General features: G+C 37.8%; 1 protein-coding gene and 1 pseudogene across 1 annotated transcript in view; both read right to left on the bottom strand.

Annotated features, from left to right (window-relative positions):
- Positions 1–14,218, bottom strand: part of ANKS1B (ankyrin repeat and sterile alpha motif domain containing 1B) — a 1,110,621-nt gene that overhangs the window by 606,476 nt on the left and 489,927 nt on the right. The window lies entirely within an intron of this gene.
- On the bottom strand, positions 3,612–4,383 carry LOC123843396 (regucalcin-like; annotated as a pseudogene).

Here is a 14,218-nt window from a genome sequence, read left to right as displayed (position 1 = left end):
CAAGCCTCACTCAAAAAAATAGAAAAATCCCAAATTCACCAACTAACTTTATACTTTAAAGAACTAGAGAAAAAGCAACAAATGATGCCTAAGCCACACATTAGAAGAGAAATAATTAAGATTAGAACAGAGATCAATGAATTAGAAACCAGAAACACAGTAGATCAGATCAATGAAACTAGAAGCTGGTTCTTTGAAAGAATTATAAGATCAATAAACCACTGGCCAGACTTATCCAAAAGAAAAGAGAAAGGACCCAAATTAATAAAATAATGAATGAAAGGGGAGCGATCATGACTAACACCAAGGAAATAGAAACAATTATTAGAACTTATTATCAACAACTATATTGCCAATAACTTAAGCAAGCTGGAAGAAATGGATGCCTTCCTGGAAACTATAAACCACCAAGACTGAAACAGGAAGAAATTGACAACCTGAATAGGCCAATAACCAGTAATGAGATTGAAGCAGTGATCAAAAACCTCCCCAAAAAATAAGAGTCCAGGGTCTGATGGATTCCCTGGGGAATTCTACTAAACATTCAAGAAAGAAATAAGACCTACTCTCCTGAAGCTGTTTCAAAAAATAGAAACAGAAGGAAAGCTTCCAGACTCATTCTATGAGGCCAGCATTACCTTAACCCCCAAACCAGGCAAAGACCCCATCAAAAAGGAGAATTTCAGACCAATATCCCTGATGAATATGGATTCCAAAATCCTAGCTCATAGGATCCAACAATACATTAAAAAGGATCATCCACCACGACCAAGTGGGATTTATTCCCCGGGATGCAAGGTGCTTCAATATTCACAAATCAATTAATGTGATAGAACACATTAATAAGAGGAGAGAGAAGAACCATATGGTCCTCTCAATTGATGCAGAAAAAGCATTTGACAAAATACAGCAACCTTTCCTGATTAAAACTCCTCAAAATATAGGGATAGAGGGAACATTCCTCAATCTCATACAATCCATCTATGAAAAACCCACAGCGAATATCATCCTCAGTGGGGAAAAGATGAGAGCCTTTCCCTTAAGATCAGAAACATGTCAAGCATGCCCACTCTCACCACTATTGTTCAACAAAGTACTAGAAGTCCTAGCAACAGCAATCAGACAACAAAAAGAAATAAATGTATTCAAATTGGCAAAGAAGAAGTCAAACTCTCTCTCAGCAGACATGATACTTTATGTGGAAAATCCCAAACACCCCACCCCTAAATTACTAGAACTCATACAGAAATTCAGTAATGTGGCAGGATACAAATCAATGCACAGAAATCAGTTGCTTTCTTTTTTTTTTTTTTAAGATTTTATTTATTTTTTGACAGAGAGAGAGACAGCGAGAGAGGGAACACAAGCAGGGGGAGTGGGAGAGGGAGAAGCAGGCTTCCCGCTGAGCAAGGAGCCCGATGTGGGGCTCGATCCCAGGACCCTGGGATCATGACCTGAGCCGAAGGCAGACGCTTAATGACTGAGCCACCCAGGTGCCCCGAAATCAGTTGCTTTCTTATACACTAACAATGTAACTGTAGAAAGAGAAATAGAGAATCGATTCCATTTATAATAGCACCAAAAACCATAAGATACCTCGGAATAAACCTAACCAAAGAGGTAAAGGATCTATACTCTAGGAACTACAGAATACTCATGAAAGAAATTGAAGAAGACACAAAAAGATGGAAAAACATTCCATGCTCATGGATTGGAAGAATAAACATTGTTAAAATGTCTATGCTGCTCAGAGCAATCTATATCTTCAACACCATCCTGATCAAAATACCAATGGCATTTTTCAAAGTGCTGGAACAAACAATCCTAAAATTTGTATGGAATCAGAAAAGACCCCGAATCGCCAAGGAAATGTTGAAAAAGAAAAACAAAGCTGGGGGCATCATGTTGCCTGATTTCAAGCTCTATTACAAAGCCATGATCACCAAGACAGCATGGTACTGGCACAAAAACAGATACATAGACCAATGGAACAGAATAGAGAGCCCAGAAATGGACCCTCAATTCTATGGTCAACTAATCTTCAACAAAGCAGGAAAAAATATGCAATAGAAAAAAGACAGTCTCTCCAATAAATGGTACTGGGAAAATTGGACAGCTATATACAGAACGGAACTTCACCATTCTCTAACACCATACACAAAGATAAACTCAAAATGGTTGAAAGACCTCAATGTGAGACAGGAATCCATCCAAATCCTAGAGGAGAACATAGGCAGTAACCTCTTTGACATCGTCCACAGCAAATTCTTTCAAGACATGTCCCCAAAGACAAGCAAAGAAAAAGCAAAAATGAATTTTTGGGACTTAGTCAAGATAAAAATTTTCTGCACAGCAAATGAAACACTCAAAAAAAACCAAAGGGGCAACCCACGGAATGGGATAAGATTTTTGAAAATGACACTACAAACAAAGGGCTGATATTCAAGAGCTATAAAGAACTTCTCAAACTCAACACCCAAAAAACAAATAGTCAAGTCAAAAAATGGGCAGAAGACATGAACAGATACTTCTCCAAAGAAGACATACAAATGGCTAACAGACACATGAAAAAATGTTCATCATCATTAACCATCAGGGAAATTCAAACCAAAACCACATTGAGATACCACCTTAAACCAGTTAGAATGGCAAAAAATTAACAAGACAGGAAACAACAAGTGTTGGCAAGAATGTGGAGAAAGGGGAACCCTCTTACACTGTTGGTGGGAATGCAAGTTGGTACAGCCACTTTGGAAAACGTGGAGGTTCCTCAAAAATTAAAAATAGAGCTACCCTATGATACAGCAATTGCACTCCTGGGTATTTACCCCAAAGACAAAGATGTAGTGAAAAGAAGGGCCATATGCACCCCAATGTTCATAGCAGCAATGTCCACAATAGCCAAACAGGAAAGAGCCACGATGCCCTTCAACAGATTAACGGTTAAAGAAGATGTGGTCCATATATACAATGGAATATTATTCAGCCACCAGAAAGGATGAATACCCAACTTTTATATCAAATGGAGGGGATTGGAGGAGATTATGCTAAGTGAAATAAGTCAAGCAGAGAAAGTCAATTATCATATGGTTTCAACTATTTGTGGAACATAAGGAATAGCATGGAGGACATTAGGAGAAGGAAGGGAAAAATGAAGGGGGTTGGAAAACAGAGGGGGAGATGAACCATGAGAGACTATAGACTCTGAGAAACAAACTGAGGGTTTTAGAGGGGAGGGGTTGGGTTGATGGGTTAGCCTGGTGATGAGTATTAAGGAGGGCACATATTGCATGGAGCACTGGGTGTTGTATGCAAACAATGAATCATGGAACACTACATCAAAAACTAATGATGTACTGTATGGTGACTAACAAAACATAATAAAATAGAAATAATAAAAATAATTTAAAAAATAGGCCGACTGAACAATTCTTTACATTTCTATACTACCTTTGCAGAAGACCTTGTAGTGTGTTATCAAAGCAACCTGCACCCCCTTACTAAAATGCTCTACCTTTCAAAAATTGTAAATAAAAATTTAACCCTGTTAATAATATAATTTCTTCAATTTTTTGTAACTAGACTGAAATTTCAACTCTAGAATTTTCTACATGTCTTCAAAAGTTCCTCCAGTAGGAAAGAAGGCCACTCATCCTGCATAGGGATAGGGAGGAATTCCTTTGACCCCCAGGCCAGTTATCTTGAAAATTCCACCAGCTTCAGGCTGCTGCAGAATACCCTTTGGGTCCATTCAACCCACAGTCACATACATTTCAGAGTAGTTCTTCCATGTGAAGCAGCATGAAGTTGTTTTATCAACAGGCAACTTCACAGTCTGGAGTCTTTTCCTTGTCTTAGAAACTAAAAGAATCACTCTTCCTCCATTATAATAGGCCACCCAGAGCACCCCCTCAGCATCAATACACATTCCATCTGGAATTTATTTTTCTTTCTCCAGCTTGTAAACACTTCTGCAGTTGGAGATCCTTCCTGTTTGCAGGTCATAATTAAAGGCATCCACAGAATAGGACAGGCTGTCAATATAAAAGAAGACTTTGTGGTCTAGGGATCAATCCAAACCATTGTAGGTGTCTACCTGGTCAAAATACTTTTCCATGTGGTGGTCAGGAAAAGAGAGCACAGGGACCCCTGGTGCCACTCCAGAACTGCTGGGGCCATTTCCTTAGCCATGGCTCCAGCAAAGTATCTCCCAGTGGGATCCACCTTCCCATTATTGAACCGATTGTTTTTCTTGTCTTTATCTACTGTAGCTAGGACAACTGTTGACTGATCTTCCTAGTTAAAAGCACAGAACTTTGTTCCAATGGTGGTGACATAGCCTCCTGCCAGGCGAAGGGTCACAGAGATGATGGGGGCATCCATGGTCATTTACTCTACCCCTGAGCAATTCCTACTTACTGCTTGCTGAGCAATTCCCACTGGCAAACTTTTTTTTGCAGGACTCTCTCAAAAAGCAGAGAGTTGGATGCCTCTTCCTATACTAGAGACTTGGAGCACTGGCAGTTCTGGCTTAGTATTAACTTTCTTTCTTCCTCCCTCCTCCCTCCCTCCCTCCTCCCTCCTTCCCTTCCCTTCCTATCCCTTCCCATCCCATCCCTTTCCTTCCTTCCTTCCTTCCTTCCTTCCTTCCTTCCTTCCTTCCTTCCTTCCTTCCTTCCTTCCTTCCTTTTCTCTCTCTCTCTCTTTTTCTTTCTTTACAGAAAGAAAGAGTATGACTGGCAGGGAAGAGGGGCAGAGGGAGAGAGAGAATCCCAAGCAGGCTCCTCAACCAGAGCAGAGCCTGTTGCTGGAGCTCGAGCTCATGATCCTGAGATCATGACCTGAGCTGAAATTAAAAGTCGGATGCTTAACCAACTGAGCCACCCAGGTGCTTCAGTATTAATTCTTTTTTAAATATTTGGTTTACCTTCACCTGTGAAGCCATCTGGTCCAAGACTTTTGTTTGTTGGGAGTTTTTTTGATTACCAATTCAATTTCATTACTGGTAATCGGTCTTTCCTAATTTCCTATTTCTTCCTGATTTCATTTTGGAAGATTGTGTTTTTAGGAATTTATCCATTTCTCCTAGGTTAAATTATTAGGTCATTAATATCCCTGGCATCTAATATCTTGCCACTTGAAATGTGAACTATGGACCATCAGTATCAGCATCACCCAGAAGATTGTTATAAATGCAGTCTCAGGCCCAGTCCCGACTGAATAAGTCAGAATATTTTTTAATAAGATACTCAAGTGACTTGTATATATATTAAAGTTTGAGAACACTGTTTTAACATCAATACAAATGTAAATATATGTGTAATTTGTGCCTGTCTATTTATGTATTATCATATTTATTTACATTCCCTCCTTTCAGGACTTTATATTACCCTACTCACCCTGGTAAGAACAGGTGAGTTCAATAAAATAATCTAACTGCATAAATTCTATATTTTTGTACAAATGACTAGTTATTCCCTAGAGATCATCTTCTAAGTATATATGGCTATGAAGAATTTTTACAGAAGTATCTTTATTATTAAGGTAAATTTTGATTATTTTTATATCAAAATATTATTAAGCAGCACTGAATTTTTTCTTTTAAAGAGACTTTGTACAAACACTATACTCTTATAACCAGTATAATTAATTCAATTCTTGCCCCTTTAACTTAAATTTGAAATTTTATGAGTCATATTCATAGTCTTATTTTTGGTTTTGTTTTGTGTTTTGTGTATTTATGGCAACATGTATTTAAGTGACCTGTGACTGGGGTGACATTCCAAGAACACAGAATTTTCAGTTTGAAACCAAGAAAATCCTGGGCAAACCAAGTCACTTTCTCTATAATAAAGCTTATTAGGCCTGATCACAATTTTAAAAAGTATTTGCAATAAGTAATTTTTTATTTGGAATAATATTAGCATGTTGATTAAATACTGGACTTTTTTAAAAACCACAGAAGGTTTGAGTATGAACATTATGACCTTTTCATAAAAGAGTAAGTTTTAAAACACCTGCTTCATTTCTTTTTACAGAGTTTTTAAAGCAATCAGAAAAGTCTGCTCTCATGTACGTCAGTTACAAGTACTTATTTGACAGAAAACTCACCTCTTAATGTACCATGATAATAATTGCCCTGAAATTCCTAAAAGACTACCCTTGAAAATTTCATACAACCTTAAAAAAGGACATATTTCTCTGTTGGTATTGCATAGTTATTCTAACTAGTAAACTAATAAACTAAAGTGGTCAATAAAGTAGATTGCCATTGACATTTTCCCTTTGTGTTTCTACAAGTACCTAAAGACTGACAACAGTCTCATGGAAGTAAAAATGTATTTCTTTTCAGATACCCATTGTCATTTTAAAAATAAAAAGAACAGGGACTATACAAAATGTAAGAAGCCTTTGGCCCCTAGAACTAGTATAGGCAAGAATCAAATTAAGAAGATTATTTAGTTTTATACAGAGGTCACTTATTATAAAAAGAAAGAATGACTTAGAGGGGATAAGAACCCAGAGGGCAGAGCCAGGAGCCATAACTCTCAGGGAGCAGAACTGAACCCTATTCACAGAACAGGCAACATGTCCCTGGCTGGAATTCAGTATTTCTATGGACTGATGACTTTTCCATCTTTTTTAAATGGAAGTGTTTATTGTGGTTAATCTGTGTTTGTGTGGTCATTATATGATAGATATGTGGGTGGCAGATAATCTGTCTCTTTAGGTCACAGGACTTCTGACCAAGAGGAATGGTACTTAAGTGCTCCGTTTAAGATATCTTACCTAAGGAGACTCAACTGTGTCCAGACCTAATTTAGATGATAAACCTCAGCCTGAGACTAATGCTCAATGGGATGCAACTTTTGAGGGATCTTGGGAAGAGTTGAGCATTTTTTGCCTGTGGGAGGGGTGTGAATTGTTGAGTTAGAGGGTAGACTGTGGAAGACTGTATTTTATAGAGATAACCATAGCTATATCCCCTACCTCACATGTTCATCTAGAATCTTGCCACTCCCCCACCATGAAGTAGAATCTAATTCCCCTCCCAAAGAATCTGGGTAGATTTGAGCCTCACTTGTAACCAACAGAATGTGATGGAAGTGATGCTGTATGACTTCTGAGGTTAAATCAGAAAGGCAATAATACCTCCACCTTGCATCTGGAACACAAGCAATGGAACCCTGCATCACCATTTAAGTAGTCCAACTGCCCTGAGACCAACATGCCTTGTGGAAACTCAAGCTAGCCTATGCAGGGAGACCTCATGGAGAAGCCCAAGGACTACCTAAAAGAGAGAGATACATGGCCAGTTTCCAGCTTCTCCAGCCCCACACTGTTAGCTCCAGTTACCCTCTGACTACAACTGCATAAGAACTCTGAAATAATACCAACCAGAGAAGCCTGTCCTGAAACTGTAATATAATAGTTCCTGTAGTTTTAATCTATTTAGTTTTGGGGTGATTTGTTAAACAGCAATGGTAACTGAAATACCTCTTCTAAATTAAAAAGATGTTAAGTTTAATTTCATTTTTTAAAAAGATTTACTTATTTATTCTAGAGAGAGAGTGTGAACAGGGGGAGGGGCAGAGGGAGAGGGAGAGAGAGAATCTCAAACAGGCTCCATGCCCAGTGGGAGGCCGATGCTCCACTCAATTTCATGACCTGAGATCATGACCTCAGCCGAAATCAAGAGTCAGATATCAACCAACTGAGCCATCCAAGCACCCCTCACTTTTTTTTAAATAAGAGAACAGACTTGTAGATTCTGGACCTTCATTATGCAGGTTTGTTTGAGCCTGTATATAAGATCAAAAAAAAATTAGCTGTCTGCCCTCAGGAGCTCTAAATTTCTGGTCAAAATAGGTTTGAATCCTTTTTTATTATTATCATTCATTACCATGGACCAGAGAAAGTCACTTAATCTTTTTGCTTTTCCATCTACTAATTGTTGATAACACCTATAAGAGAGAATTAGCATATAGATTAAATTAAATGAGTTAATACATGGGAAAGACCCCTACATGGTGTCTGACACATAACTACCTGAATCAGTTCTAGGGTCTACTTGGTGACAATCCATTAAGATAGCTCTAAGCAAAAGACACATGTCATCAAGATGGTATATGCAATGTAGGGAGATGCATAGATCAATGGCATTTCATCAGAGAGCTGCCATATTATCTTATCCCTTTCTTTAAAGTACCAGACATTTCTTCCCTTCACTCTGTCAGCAACAAGCTGAAAGATACTATTTTATCTCTCCATTAAGCAAAACTTCTTGGACTTTGAATTCCCTTTAGGTAAGGACTAAGACTTTTATGTCTGTATCCTAGTGCCTAACAGTGACTAAAGCAAAAGGAGTGCTCCATAAATACTGACTGAATAAAGGAAAAAAGTAGTTCTGTAACTAGCTGCTCCTTCGTAAATATAGTCAAATACTGCCAGCATTGGGGTACTCTGAAAGAAAAGGTCTGTTTCTCTAGGTCTCCTTAAACTCTCAAGAATGCTGAAATAAGGGATCTAGTTTACATGAATTAATAACAATTATAATTAGCAAAAGTAGTATGTATTTTTTAAAGTATATTACAAATATGACATAATAAGATTATTGATAGGCAGGATAACATGGTGGTCAAGAGTAAAAACCCTGAGTCAGAATGTATGGAAGCAAATCCTTGCTCCACTCTTTTCTAGCTATATAAATGTAGGCAAGTCAGTTAAAGGCTCTGTGCTTTAGTTCCCCATCTGTAAATCACAGGTGACAATAGTATCTACCTAGATACTACTGGTTTAAGGATTAAATAGTTAATATATGCAAAATATATAGAACATTTCTTAGTAATAATAGTGATCATTTTACCTATAAAAATCTAATTGAAAATGACAACTTTTATTGTTAAAATGAAGGAAACCATTTTAACTACTCTAAAATTACTCAGAATTCAAAAATGAATCTTGTTGAGTGAAGAAAGTTGCTACATAAGGCCTTAGAAGTGGTTACATAAGTGTAGCTAGAGGCCCCCACATAATACGGTAAATCTAGAATCCTCTGCTTTGAATTTGTCAAAATGAAGTAAAAATAGAAGAAGAATAATAAATACTAAGCTGTGAATGCTAGTGTCTACTTAGGATAATTTGGTGACAATAAATCTAAGCAGACCCACTGGGTTATGCCAAGACATTTTCCTAACTAAATCTCATTTGGTTGACTTGTTCTGTTTAATTAGTGAATATTATAATTATGTGCTCTGAAAGTTGTGTGAATTTAATAACATCAAGTAGCACTAAAGCAAAGTATAGCAAAATACCAAGACAGAATTTCTTTTGAGGACTTGCCTTCTTGTAAAGAATACAATTAACTCCCTAGAGTAATCCTTATTTGCCTACATAATGAATGTTGTGGAAGAGTGAGGCACTTCCCATTTTTCTTCTCATCAATATCTATATGACATAGTCTGATTTAGTTGAACCTAGGGCATTTTCAATAATTACAAGCAAGCACGGGGGTCTACCACAGATTCTCCCATGGGAGAAAATTTATTAATGTAGGCAAAGTAGATATAACCCTGCATGTCTGACCCCTTTCAACTTCTAGGTTGCCTAAATATTCAGTCAGTGCTTATACTAGTTATATACGTATGGAGGCCTAAATGTTTTAAAAGTAAGCAGATATAAATTACAAATAGTGCTTTCTTTCATTCTTTCAGGCTGATGTCTGGAGACATTTTGTTAAGATATAAATAGTTTTTGTCTTTCTTTTAATTTTCCTTTTTTTAATAATTAGACTGCTAGTGATTGCCTAACCTTGTCCTTCTTGGAGATGTGTTCAAGAAATATTTAGGAAACAATATCACATCCTATGATAGTTTTTCATTAATAAAGAAGGGTGAAAGGATTCAGTTATAAAAACAGGCAATGGGAAATATAATTGTATTTTCCAGCATCTGTGGGAACCACAGGATTTTTGCTAGACTATAGAAGAAGGTTTTGAGTGAGCTTAAAATAAGGTTTGACTAATTCTTAATGTATTTGTTAGTACATTGACTAGAAAAAATTACATTTGGAACATTTTAAAAATTCACACCTAAACTTATTTTGGCTTGCTTATATTCTTATTGGATTAGTTCTTGCTGATTAATTGTTGATTAATTGCTTTACCTCTTTCCTTCACACTACTCTTTAATAAATATTTATTAGGCAAAAATTCATTTACTGACACTGTACTAGGTACCAGAGATTACAGTGGAAAGGCATAATTTCTGTAATCATGAAGCTTATGATACAATACAAACAAAACAAATAAATAAAGACACTTAGGGTAGGCCCCCAATTCAATGACTGGTGTGTTCACAAGAAGAGGAAAAGGCGTAGACACAGGCAAGGCCATGAGGAGATGAGGACAGAGACGCGTCATGCTCCCACAAGCCAAGCAACACCTGGAAGCTGCAGAGGAAATGAAGGATCTTCCTTAGAGCCTTCAGAGGTAGCATGACCCTGCCAACAACTTCATTTCAAACCTCTAGCATTCAGAACCATGAGAAAATAAAGTTCTATTGTTTTAAGCCACCCAGTTTGTGATGCTGTTTTGCTGCAGCCCTGGGAAACTAACACAGACAGGTTGACTTTGAAGTATCTGTGGAACATTTAAGTGCAGGGGTCAAGGAGAAAGATGAATTTAGAGGTTTGGAACTCAAGTTTGGGCTGGAGATAAAACTATGAGGAACATCAGCATATGATTGAGCAATAAAGCCATGTAAGTGGCTGAGATCATCCAGAGGCAGTCTGTAGAATAAGGAAAGAGAAACTAATCTAGAACCCTGAAGAATAGTATTGTATGAGTGGGTGGAGATAGGGGTACTTACAAAGGGAGAGCAAGATGGAAACTAGAGCAGTAGAAGGAAGACCAGGAGAGTGTGGTATCACAGAGTAACATGCAGAGAGTGTTTCACAAGCTAAGTGAAGCAGATTGGTCAAATAAGATAAAGGTTGTCCATTATATATAGGAAGAGACAATCCTGGGGGACCTAACAGATTTCAGTGCAAAAGTGGAGCAGTGTTTGAAGACTCACTGAGAGATGAGAAAGTGAGTCCAGGAAGTGTAGACAACTCTTTCTGAGAGGTCAAATGTGAAAGAGAGGAAATCTTCTGTAACTAGATGAAGACACAGGATGAAGGCAAGGCTTTTCATGTGACTTAATCATCAGTATTTGAGTTTACTTACAGATGCTTGTGTTTTGATCTAATGAGGCATCTTAATATTTAGACAGTGATGATAAAACAAATAGAATGGTACCTTACTGTTGACCATAAAACTGCTCACTAAGTTATAGCTTAACAACTAGAACATGTTTTTATAGATACAAATCTAAAATGTCAGTAAATGAGAATCTGTTGTTGGTAGAAGTTTTCTGCATAATTTATAAAGAGGGAAATTGTAGGCAGGATAATGTTTTGAAACGCAAAACATCTGACTCATAGTAGAGATGAAGAGCACTGAATGACCCATGAGAGAAACTTATCTTATTGTTCATACAGGGCAGAGAGAATTCAAAACTGGTAAGGCATCAGGCATTGCACTGCAAAACTACTTTAATGAGGGTGAGTCATGATGCCACCCAGGGAAATGAATCAGGTGCCCACATGCCCAATCTTCTTCATAATTACAGTTTTTTCCCCTTTTAAATTAAAACTAAAGTCAGGTAGCAGTTAATGTCCCTGTAGAACAAATTTAGCCAGATGGAAATATACAACGGTCTAGGAAGTAAATGAAAGTATCAAAGGGATGCAGGTTTTCCAACAAAGAAAGAAAAAGAAACATTACTTTAAGTGTAATGCCATGCCTCCTGGCCCCAAAGGACTTTTAAATGTTTTTATTGTGTCCTCTATTTCAGTTGATTTGGGCACCTTCCCACCACTGATTAATTCCAATAGCTTTTTCTCAACACTGAAGTCTTAGATATTGTACCTGAGGTTCCTATGGTTTTCCACTCAAGCCAGGAGAGTGAGGAACATCCCTGTCTCCTCCTGTCTCCTTGCCTTCTAGATCCATAGTCAATCATAAGTCCTGTAAATTCTGTCTTAAACATCTCTCACTTCTCTTCTTCCCCAGAGCTACAGCTCTGATCTAAGCTGCCACTGACTCACCTATGCCAAGTCCCACTTATCCTGTCTTGCTCCCTCTAAGAGAAGCCTCAGCACAGCTAGAATGAGCAAGGAAAAATGCAAATCAGATATCATTCTGCTGCTTAAAACCTTGGGTGGTTTCCCACTATGGCCACAGCAAACCTGTATGGGCCTTTGTGATGAATTTTAAAAAGAAAAAGATAACCATTCCCTCTCTGGGATAAGCAGTGTCAGATTTTAGACCCAATTTTCTCCTCTGGTCAGGCCTTTTATGCAGTGTAGATATCACAACACCTTTTACCCTTAGAATAAAATCTAGGCTCTTTAAGATGGCTTGTACAGCCCTCTACAACTTTGTTTCTGTCAATCTCTGTAGAGTCACCTCTTGCCACTCTTTTATTCATGCTCTCTGATCCTGCTATCCTGGATCAGTTTCAATTCCTTGAACATACCATATTCTCATTTAATCTTTGCCAAATCTTCCACTGTTTGGAAAAAATCCCTCCCGCCTTTCCAGATAACTCCTGATCATTTTTAGGTCCTGACAGAAATACTACTCCCCCTTTATAGGACTTCCCAAACTACCTCAATTAGAATAAGTCTTCTTGCCACACACTTTCCCTGAGCACCTAAATGTGATCAACATTACATTCATTAGGATTTATTGAAATTGCTGGTATAAAGTCTGCCTTCTCTGATGGAATCTCAGCTCAATGAAGGCAGACTTTGTCTATTTGTTCCCCACTGATTCATCTGGGTATAGTAACATGCCTGACACTTAATAGACACTTAAGAAATGTTTACTGGCCAAATAAATAGTTAAATGCATGGGAAAAGCCTGGAATCCTTCTTGCAGCATAGTGGGAAAAGTTTTGTCAGAAGATACAGGTTCTAATCCTGGCTCTGCCACTAACTTACTTAGTTGTGTGATCTTAAGCAAGTTTCCTTAACCATTGTGAACCTACTTTCCTCATCTTTAAAATGTTAATACTATCTACCTACAAGAAGTTCATAGTAGGTGCAAAGGGACAATATTTATTGAGTCCCTATCATGTGCAAAGTCCTATGCTAAGTATGGTCATCTATATTATCCCAAAAGAAATAATATGAACCTCTGAAAGGTTATCATTTGCCTAAAGATCATAGAAAGTGGCAAAACAAGGATCTAGGTCCAAATTTCTCTGGTTCTAAATATTCTGCTTTCTCTACCTCTTTCTTTATTCCTTTCCTTCTTCACCATGTTCCTTCAAAATCCATTTGATAAATTCTTCAAGTCATAAGATAAGTATTATGCATTCTGTGAAACCATCTCTAACAGTCTTAGGCAGATTTATGTGCTCCTAAGTTTATATTATATTATATTAATATAATAACATTATACTTTAGTTACTTGCATACCATAAAGGTTTTCAGAGAAGAGACCATATCTTTCCACTGTTTTATACCCAGTATCTTGACTGGGCATTAGTAAGTTGTAAGTGCTAAATGAGTATTTGTTAAATGAGTAAATGAACTTTATCTAGTATTATTCATAAATTTGATAATAAAACTAATTTTTGTTGGGTGTTTATATGTAATTTTACATTTTATATATAAACAACCAATAATTAAGGCCTCAACCATAATTGCTCATATGCTTGAGGTTGCTAAGATAGTGTATAATGAGGGGGTGGAGCAAGATGGCAGAGGAGAAGGAGACCTGGATTTCGCCTGGTCTCAGGAATTCAGCTGGATAGGGATCAAACCATTCTGAACACCTACAAACTCAACAGGAGATCGAAGAAAAGAACAGCAACAACTCTCTGAACAGAAAAGCAACCACTTTCTGGAAGGTAGGACGTGCGGAGAAGTGAATCTGAGGCAATATTCGGGAGGATAGACGGCAGGGGAGGGGGCCTCCGACGGCCACTTCTAGCAAGTGATAGAGCAACAGAGCACAAAATCAGAACATTTAGAAGTCGGCTCCGCTGAGGGGCGTTGCTCCAGTGGCTAAGCAGGGGGTGGAACCCTTGTGCGACAGTGTGGTCTCAGGACCCTCGGGGTCACAGAAAGACTGGGGGTGCCTGAGTGCAGCAGAGCTCCCAGGTAT

This window comes from Mirounga angustirostris, unplaced genomic scaffold (assembly GCF_029215605.1).
Source record: "Mirounga angustirostris isolate CCGP_5_RB_7025 unplaced genomic scaffold, mMirAng1.0.hap1 SCAF_5, whole genome shotgun sequence".
NCBI classification, from domain to species: Eukaryota; Metazoa; Chordata; class Mammalia; order Carnivora; family Phocidae; genus Mirounga; species Mirounga angustirostris.
Note: the sequence above shows the minus strand (reverse complement) of the source record. Positions and strands in the feature narration are given on the sequence as shown.